At 36.9% G+C, this 10,602-nt stretch overlaps 1 pseudogene; it reads right to left on the bottom strand.

Annotated features, from left to right (window-relative positions):
• Positions 1–210: 210 nt before the first annotated feature.
• Positions 211–2,564, bottom strand: LOC142641984 (glucan endo-1,3-beta-glucosidase 6-like; annotated as a pseudogene).
• Positions 2,565–10,602: the final 8,038 nt, after the last annotated feature.

The raw sequence follows: 10,602 nt of genomic DNA, 5'->3' as shown, positions 1-10,602 counted from the left end.
CCGATTAGCCAAAACTAATGTAGGTCGATTCACTCGTCGGTTTAAGTGTTAAAACTCCAACAAAAAACCAATCGATTGACATATATCTATATATATTTGATATCTTATAAATATATAAAAACAGTAACACGCACAAATATTGTCCAAAATAGCATTGTTTTGAATTATACGTAGACATAGAGACAGACAGATAGAATTATAAGTAAAAAGACACACCTAACCCAACCCTCTATTTAGGAAGAACCTTAACCATGGCTAGCGCTATCAGCGAGTCCAGAGTCATATCCCACACTTGGTGCCGCTTGTTGGTCATCAAGTTTAGCTGATGGCTTCATCACACACCTCTTGCGGTCCACAAAGTTCACATTAAGCTGGTATTTTGCTGACCCATCACAATTAAAAATCCCCCAGTGGCGTTCAAAACTTCCTGGATCACTGCTCTTAGCATCCTCATCAATCAAACTATACAAGTACGCATCAATCATCCCAGGTCTCATCGGGGTCTCGTTCCCGCCCAATATATATGGGTCAAAAAACCTTGGTTGAACCGCTTAGCATATAGTTTGCATCGAACATATTGTAATAGGTCTTCCCACCATCGTTTATAGGTGTTGCCTTTTTATCAAAGAAGACATACTCAATAGGGAAGTTTGGAACAGTGTAGAGACTTATAAATGGATTGATGTTCACGGCAATGACCCCATTATTGTCAATCAAGAACTTGACAATGGCAGGCATTTGGTCACGTATGTCGGCTCGGAAGTCACCACCAAAGAAGGCAGGCCAGTTGAGCTCTCATACATATCATCGTTAAGGGGGACTGTAACCATTACTGTGCCGCTAAGACCAGCTTTTATCAGGGCAATTTGGACGTTCTGCAGAGCAAGGAAGGTTGTTTTGAGAAAGCTTACATTGTAGATTTCCAATAATAAGTGTTGATTTCCAACTGCAACAAACCTGTAGATTCATGTGAACATTGGTGAGATGGAAAGATGGTGATACATTTTGCAGTATTATTAGCAGAAAGTGAGAATTCTTCTACAAGGGAATAGAGAAGCATTATCATTATACCAAAAGTCAGAGTAAGAAACCCAATGGGTTCAATATGGCTATTACAGAATTGTCACTTGTTAGGCAGGATTTATTTTTTGTTTTTTTGAAGCATAAGTTTTTATCCAGAATAAACGAATATCACTAGACATGAACTTCAGAAAGCAATAAACAATGAATCATTTGAAATTGAAGAGAAAGCATCATGGCATAGATGTCACACTCGTTTCCTTTTTCTTTCTTGTTTCAAAAAATTAGGCATACAACTTGCGTACTTAACCGAATTGTCAAATAAAATGAACGAGATCCCCCAACTTTCAACCTAAAAGCTCATAATCTGTTTCAGATAATAGAAGTTTTACCAACTTCAAGTTGGGGATATGAGATACAATGCAACCAATTTGGTGTAAAGTATTGGCAATTCTCTAAGGAATTCCATTCTGGGCAATTGGCTGCACAAGCATGTAATGTGATTTAATTAGGCTTATGATATTACAGAGGATGTGATCCCATAAGCATTAGCTGACTTATAACCCAGACCAAGCTGAGCATGCTTACAATTACCAAACAAGAAGCTTATAATTTAGACATGACTACCTAGAATTGAGGATGTTAATATTTCTACCAATCCACTCAAAGAAAAAAAATGAAAAAAGCTTCAACAGTATAACAGCAGTACTAATAGTTACCAAGAATAGTAGACAGGAAATTATTGATGTTTACAATACTGGCAGAAGTAATTAGCAAGAGAAAAGGTAGAGGAAGTGAAGGAAGCTCACCTGATATTGACATAATTGGTGGTGATATGTGTGCAGACATTTTTGGCAACCCAATTCTCAGCAGCTTCTTAGGCTTAGTCCAAGGAGTGGATAGGCCCAAGCCGTAGCACTCATTGTGAAAAAATTTTGGCCCGTTTTGTAGATCATTGTAAATCATGTGCGTAAGACATAGAAACCGCTGTTTTGGTGATTAAGGTTTTTTGGTTGTTGTTTTTGAGTGAGGGAAAAACTGTACGACCGCACTTTGTATTTTTTCCCTGATAATAGTAAAATCCTTGCAACTCCATGAACGCAGGCAAATTACTGAACCACGTAAATACTGTCTTATACGTGTGATTATTTTTCTTTAACGTGTTTTTTTTTTTCTTTTTCCCCTCACATGTTTGGGAATTTTTGTGTTAATTCCCTACAGCTTTCACACTACTGGCCATGGATGGAAGCATATCATTAGAAATCCCAAACATGACCTCTATCCTAGATTTACCTAGAGCTCTCAATGCATCATAATCTGCATCAAAAAGCTTAACCCTTCGAAACTCATTATCCTTCAGCAACTTCACTACAGTATCTGGAGGCAGAGGGTAACTGCACTGTGTACCCCAGTTGGCACCAATGCCACTCACTGTGCACACCATTGAACATAATGAAACCAACACAATAGAAAATAAAAACCAACCCATGATCTTAATGCCTCAAATCTGCTTTACTGGCCAGCTTCTGTTCAAAACACCCAAGAAAGTAGGACCTCTGAAGCTAAAGATAGCTGTATTAGTTCAGCAGGAATGAAAGTAGAGAACAATGTACATGTGATCTAAGAAATACAGCTAGTACAAGAGAAAAAACAAGAGCTTAGACAGAGAAATAAAAAAATAAAAAAGGTGAAGAAAACGTAAAGGCACAGTATGAGCAGCGAGTGAGAGAGCAAATATATTGTTAGACAGACAAACAAACGTACGTAGACAGAGAAATAGGAAAATGATTAACTAAAAGAAGAAAGAAACGTCGTTATCATATTTTTGCTTTTGAGTGTGCAGATTCTGATGACGTTTCTTTTAGGCTCTTATTAACGGCAGTTTGTCATCGGGAGTCGTATTTTTGCAGAAAGAAAAACTAGTGAGCATATTTTGCAGTCAAGAAAATGTATAATATTTTCTTGTGATCTTGCAAGTGCAACATCTGGGAGCAGAGGATTTATGTGCTGGTTTTTCACCTTATTTCTTACGAGGTTTTCCTTGTTAATCATTCCTTCCATGCATGTTTAGCCTCATTCGGCTAATTAAGTTAGCCATTGATGCAATCAATGTAAATGGGCCCAAGTGTGTGCGGGTAGTAAATGACTAACAACTAACATTTTTTTTTTAATATAGAAATTTTTCTCAAGGCTAATCTAAGTGTATATGAGTGTAAATCTTTCTTCTAAAAACTTGAATTTCAGCCCTTGCCCTTTCATACTACACAAGTATTTATACTTGTAAAGTGACCAATAATCCGCGATGGTAACAACTAACATTAATATAATCTCATTTTAACCTAATTATCACATGCACTACTCCTAGATTGCATGGACACCTAGTACTGATGTAGGTATAGGGCTCCGACAATTCTTGAAAGGGTTTGGTTTATTTCCAGTTAACTTTTTAATAAGACACCTTCTTTTTTTAAAATCCCTCCAAACAAACACATGGTGGACAACAAGGTAGAGGGATAACTTTTTTTTTTTGAGAGATAAAGTATATGTTTGGATAGCGTTTTTTAGTGGTCATTGCGTGTTTGGGTTTAATTTCTATGGGTCATGTGCATTGTTCACGGGACCCACAAGTTTAAAATTCAGCAACTTTAACTTTAAAACTAGGTCTCGCGACACTATTTATACATTTAAAAATTATTTTACTACAGCGTTTTCAGTTTTCAACAATAATCGGTATCCAAACAAACCCAAAGTGTGCGTTTGGCATTGGCTTAAAAAGTTAGTTTTTTTTTTTCAACTATTCAGCTTATATTTGCAACTATTCATGGATCTCATTGCACTTTTTAGTATTATTCATGAGTCTCACTATACTATTTTAGCTACATTTTAACTTTATTTACGGTACTTTCAGCAAAAAGTTTTCAATTTTAGCTAAATAAGCTATTCTCAAACAAACACAAAGTCTAGTTTAGAGGAGAAAGTGGTTGCCATAAAAAAATAAAATCAATCTAGTTACCTAGGCGAAACACAAAATTTTATTAACGATTTCTCTTTTTTCCCTCTACTTTGTTATTTTCCAGAATAATAAAAATGAATAATGGATATGAAAAGGGGCTTCAAATTGAAACAGTTTCATAAGTTTTGAACTTTAATTTTCAAAATTAAAAACCTGGGACCTAATATGAAATAAGGTGTGAATCATAGGCATTTTTATGTAATTTCTCATTAAAAAAATAACAACATTGGAACATTCGTATAGCTTGATGTTTGAACTCTGCGTTGCTGAATTTTTGTCCATGGCTAATGTAATTTCTTAATTTTATGCTAGTTCAAATGAAGATATTACTTTCAATTTGACTCACTTGTTGCACACTAATTTTAAAATGCTAGAATTCAGTACAAGGGTAGACGCATGTTTTCTTTTAGCGTTACTTATAAAAATTCATTTCAATTTTATCACTTCCATTTTTCTTTGATTTTGTTAATTATAGCTGAAGATGGATCAAATCATGGCTACGTTTTCATGCTATAAATTCTTACTTTGCTCTTTTAGAAAAAAAAAAAAAAAATTACAGTAATCAAAGGTCACAGTTTTATGGTTTTTCTTGTGAGGATTTGTGGTTGTTTGGGGTTTGATTTTTATGCGTATTTCTCATTTTGGTGATTGCTCTTTTTGTTTATATTCAGTCTTGCATGCATTTGGATTATTTGATATTACTCTCTTTTTAGAAATCGGAGTAGAATGGGATTTGAAATTTCAAAATTTCATGTTAGTTTAGATTTTGGAATATAATAATCCATACAAGGGATGTATTACAAATTTGGAGTTTTTTTTTGGGGGGGGGGGGGGGGGGGTAAAAATTAGAGCACCCTCCCTTGAGATTTATTGAAATGACCCCTTGAAATTTAACATTTCATTTTAGTTTGGATTTTGGTAAAGAATTGGCTAACGGCTAGTTTTCAAATATGTTGCTGAGAAATCAAAACAATGACGTTTGTCTAAATGATAAGGCATGACTTATTCAAGGCTGAAAACGGTGTCACTTTATGGAGCTATTCTTCCTCATTGAAGCACGGCTTGACTTGCTTTGTTTTCAACCTCTGCTTTCAACCGACTTGCTTTAGATATTTGTATAAAGTTTGTTTTAGATATTTTGGAGATATTCTATTTACAGCTGTCATTAGGTTGTTAGAGTTTGTTAGATTGGATCTTTCTAGAAACCGTTGTAAGCTATATATTGCGATGTATGTGCATGAGATTAATTGTGCTTGAATACAAAAGTTCAGAGAGTTTTCTTTTCCAATTTTTCTCTCTGTTTCGTATCACCTCCATTGTTGGAGATTCAAGTCTTTTACAAATTCTTTCATGGTATTGGAGCCACAATCCATGGCGTCCTCTACTCCTTCAAGCTCTACTCCACCATCACAAACTACCATAACAGTCACTTCTACTCAGTCTCCTTCACCACTATTACTTCTTTCCAATATGTCAAACCTAATGTCCATAAAACTTGACTACACCAATTATATTCCATGGAAGCAGCAATTGGTGACTATCCTTGAAGCCTACTCTTTGATTGAGCACATTGATGGCTCAATTTCACCACCATGTCCCTTCTTACTTGATACTCAGGGCAATCCAACCACTGCAGTGAATCCAAACTATCAATCATGAAGGATAAGAGATAAGGCTCTTCTTTCTTTGATTATCTCAACATTAACACCTCAGGTGTTCTCTCTAGTTGTTGGGATCACAAATGCTCAGGAGGTGTGGAACACTTTGGACCGAAGGTTCACATCAACATCTAGGGCTAATATACTGAATCTTAAGCTTGAATTTTGAAGAAAGGTAATGAATCTGTTAATGGTTTTCTGCAAAAGATCAAGATTGCTAGAGATAAGCTTCTTGCAATTGGAGTTGTTGTCGATAATGAGGAGCTGATTTGTATAGTCCTCAGAGGTCTACCTAAGGAGTTCGCACACTTCTATTCTGCTATTCATACCAAAAGTGATCCTATCTCCTATGAACAACTCTCCATTATGCTTCAGAGTGAAGAACAAGCTATGATGGAAGTTTTAGACTCTATTCCACATTCTCTTGCAATGTATGCTTCTAACTTTAAGCCAAATGGTAATGGAGGCAACTCACAGTCTAATATGTACCTGAATCAAGGATCTGCAAGAGGAAGAGGAAGAAACCATTATAATAGAGGTAGAGGTGGTGGTGGTGGTAGGTCACACAACTACTCACCTCACTCTCAAGGCAGCAGTGGTGGAAATTCAAGCTTCTACAACTCTCAAGGCAGCAATGGTGGAAATTCAGGCTTCTACAACAATGCTAATTTTTTATCACAGCATCAGCCACAACATCAAACTAATAAGCTTAAGAATACTCGTCCACAATGCCAAATCTATGGTAAGATGGGTCATACAGGCCTAGATTGCTATCATAGAATGGATTTTGCTTATCAATGCTAGAATCCACCAACTAAGTTGGCTGCCATGGCAACAGCATCCAATACTGCAATTCTTGGCAACTCAAATCCATGGCTTATTGATTCGGGGGCCTCAGATCATATCACTGTAAACCTCAACAATCAGACCAGTTAATCTCAATATAAAGGGTCTGATCAGATAGCTGTTAGTAATGGTCAATCTCTTCCCATTAACCATATAGGTAATTCCTCTCTCCATACCAAATTTCATAATTTTCAAGTAAGAAATGTGCTCCATGTACCTAGAATTGCATCTAATCTTCTTTTTGTACACAAACTTTGTCTCCATAATAATTGCTTATGTTATTTTGATGCACACAAATTCCTTATCCAGGATATTCCTACGGGGAGAACCCTATACAAGGGCTTGAGTAAGAATGGCCTCTATCCAATCTACTCAAAATCTGTCCAAGCTCCATCTCCTTCTTTATAGTCTCAATCTCATTCTAATCATGCTCTCCATGCTCAGAAATCATTTGATATGTTGTTGTGGCATCATAGACTAGGCCACCCCAGTGATAGTGTTCTTCACTCTACTTTGTGTTCATTTGTTTCTAATAAATCTGTTATTTTAGATACTGTGCTCAATAAAAACTCTGTTGTAACACACTATAAACATTATCTCAGTGGTAAAATGTGTCAATTACCTTTCAAGGATTCTATCTTTAAGTCTTCTAGATCTCTTAAACTTGTTCACAGTGATGTATGGGGCCCTACTCCTGTTGTCTCAATCAATGATTACAAATACTACTTAGTGTTTGTTGATGACTTTACTAAATTCACTTGGCTTTACTTGCTAAAATTCAAATCTGATGTCTTTACTATTTTTAAGTATTTCAAAGCCATAGTAGAAAATTTGCTTAATCATAAAATCAAGATTTTGAGAACAGATTGTGGTGGAGAGTTTACCTCCAATGCTTTCAATGACTTCTGCTCAACACAAGGTATCACTCATCAACTTTCCTGTCCACACACACCACAACAAAATGGTGTAGCAGAGAGAAAACACAAACATCTTGTGGAGTGTGCACTTACTATGCTGTCTCATTCTAATCTTCCCATTTTCTATTGGTCTTATGCCATTTTTGTAGCTACACACATTATCAATAGACTCCCTACTTCTGTTCTAAACAATCTGTCACCTTGGGAAGTGTTATACAAGTCTAAACCTGATATAAGTCACCTTATGATTTTTGGTTGCACATGTTTTCCCTTGCTTTGCCCTTACAACTCTCATAAACTTCAACCACACACTAAACCCTGTTTATTTCTTGGTTGTCCAACATACTCCAAGGGATATATTTGCCTTAACGCTTCAACTAACAGAATATACATCACTAGACATGTTTTGTTTAATGAATTTGAGTTTTTGTTTCATGAGCATTCACCTTCCTCATCTAGTTCACTCTCTTCTTCTCTTTGGCATTCATCTCATACTTGCCAGTCCACACCCACATCTCATCCTACACCTCTATCTCCAATCACATCACTTAAGTCTTGTACTCGGCCCACTCTAGACTCTACATTTATTCTTTCTCACATAGATCAGTCTCAGGTTCCATCTCATACTCCTACACCTATCTCCTCTTTAAACCCTCTTTCTCAGCCTCCTGCTTCCCCTTCTTCTTTTAAGTCTGCCCCTACTTCTGATCCCACACCTACCCCTCTACCTTTAGTTCTAACCACCAACACTCATCCAATGATCACTCGATCTAAAAATGGTATTTCTAGACCTAAGGCCTTCACTGCTGCTCAGGCTTTTACAACTTAGATTGACTATTTAGAATTGGAGCCTCCAAGCTTCAAAATTGCAGTGTAACATCCTCAGTGGTGCCAAGCCATAGATGAAGAATTTGAGGCTCTTCAAAGGCAGGGTACTTAGATCCTTGTTCCTTCTCATCACAGTCAGAATGTTGTGGGATGCAAGTGGGTCTATAAACTGAAGCGCAATAGTGAATGCTCCATCAGTCATTACAAAGCCAGACTTGTGGCCAAAGGCTTCCATCAACAATTTGGTGTGGATTTTGATGAGATGTTTAGCCTTGTCATTAAGCCACCCACTGTGAGGATTATTTTATCTCTTGCTGTCTAGTTCAATTGGCCCTTAAAGCAGCTTGATGTACGAAATGCCTTCTTGCATGGTTATCTCAAGGAGACTGTTTACATGGTCCAGCCCTCGGGTTATGTTGATCCCAGATTCTCATCTCATGTTTGCAAACTTCAAAAATTTCTATATGGTTTGAAACAGGCTCCACGTGCCTAGTTTGAGAGATTTTCTACTCATTACTCAACTTCTTCACATGGGGTTTGAATCCTCTCAGGCTGACTCCTCTCTGTTTATTCTTCGGTATAACAAGATTCTTGTGTATCTACTCGTTTACTTGGATGATATCATCCTTACTGGTAACTCTCATGTTTTTCTCCAATCTCTTATTGCCCAGTTAAGCCAAATTTTTGAGTTGCAGGACTTGGGTGATTTGCATTTCTTCCTTGGTCTTCACATCCATCGTTCACCTAAGGGGCTTTTCATCAATCAGGCTAAATACATCACTGATCTTCTCACCACGCATGATATGCTTCATTCCAAGCCTGCCAAAACACCTTGTGTTCCCCATGTTCGTCTTGTTCCAGATGAAGGCTCTATTCTTCTTGATCCTCGCATTTATTGTAGTTTGGTTGGCTCACTGCACTATCTCACTTTCACTATACCAGATTTAAGCTTTGCCGTTCATCAAGTGTGCCAATTTATGTCCTTTCCTACGGATGTTCATCTTGTCGTTGCGAAACGTATTCTGCGTTACCTGGTTGGCACTTAACATTTTGGTGTTCTTCTTCAACCTAGACCTCTTTGTCTGTTTGCCTTCTTTGATTCCGATTGGGCTGGTGATCCTCATGATTGCTGTTCCACGAGGGTTTCATTGTGTATTTGGGTTATAACCCCATCACTTGGAGTGCTAAGAAATAGCTCATAGTTTCTAGGTCCTCTACAGAGTCTGAGTACCGTGCTCTGGCTTTCACGGTTGCTGAACTTTGTTGGCTTCATCAGGTTCTTCGCGATTTGGGCATCTATCTTGCAATTCCTCCCAAAATCTGGTGTGATAACGTCTCTGCCTTAGCTATTGCCTCGAACCCTGTTTTTCATGCTCGCACAAAGCATGTTGAAGTTGACTATCATTTTGTTTGTGAATGGGTTCTTCGCCGGGATCTTCAAATTAAATATATTTCTACGGTTGATCAACTGGCTGACATTTTTACCAAGAGTTTGCCCACGCATCGTTTCCAGATTCTTTATTCCAAAATCTTGTTCACTGTGGTGCCCAAGGTTTTGAGGGGGGATGAAGATAGAATTAAAGAATTGGCTAACGGCTAGTTTTCAAATATGTTGCTAAGAAGTCAAAAACGATGATGTTTGTCTAAATGATAAGGCATGACTTATTCAAGGCTGAATATGGTGTCACTTTATGGAGCTGGTCTTCCTCATTGAAGCACAACTTGACTTGCTCTGTTTTCAACCGACTTGCTTTAGATATTTGCATAAAGTTTGTTTTAGATATTTTGGAGATATTTCTATGTACAACTATCATTAGGTTGTTAGAGTTTGTTAGATTGGATCTTTCTAGAAACCGTTGTAAGCTATATATTGTGATGTATGTGCTTGAGATTAATTATGCTTGAATACAAAAGTCCAGAGAGTTTTCTTTTCCAATTTTTCTCTCTGATTTGTATTACCTCCATTGTTGAAGCTTCAAGCCTTTTACTAATTCTTTCAGTAATTTCATAATTTTGGCTCTTGTATCATGAAATTGGTTAATCTAATACTTGATTGGAACAAAGTAAATTATTATTATTTTTAATAATTCTCTTGATCCCAAATAAAATCTGAAATTTTTTATATTTTTTGAACTTAATTTGAGATTTTCACACATAATTCAATGCGAACAAAATACGGTATCGACTATCCTTCTATAATCAGTCAAGTTAAAAATACCCTCATAGATTTCTTATGGAAGAGGTGGGGCTGAGAACAGGAGAAGCAAAACTAGTATGGGATTGAGATTGCCTTCCAAGAGCGCAGAGGACTGGAGAATTA

The sequence above is a fragment of the Castanea sativa genome, chromosome 7 (assembly GCF_040712315.1).
Source record: "Castanea sativa cultivar Marrone di Chiusa Pesio chromosome 7, ASM4071231v1".
Taxonomy (NCBI): Eukaryota; Viridiplantae; Streptophyta; class Magnoliopsida; order Fagales; family Fagaceae; genus Castanea; species Castanea sativa.
Note: the sequence above shows the minus strand (reverse complement) of the source record. Positions and strands in the feature narration are given on the sequence as shown.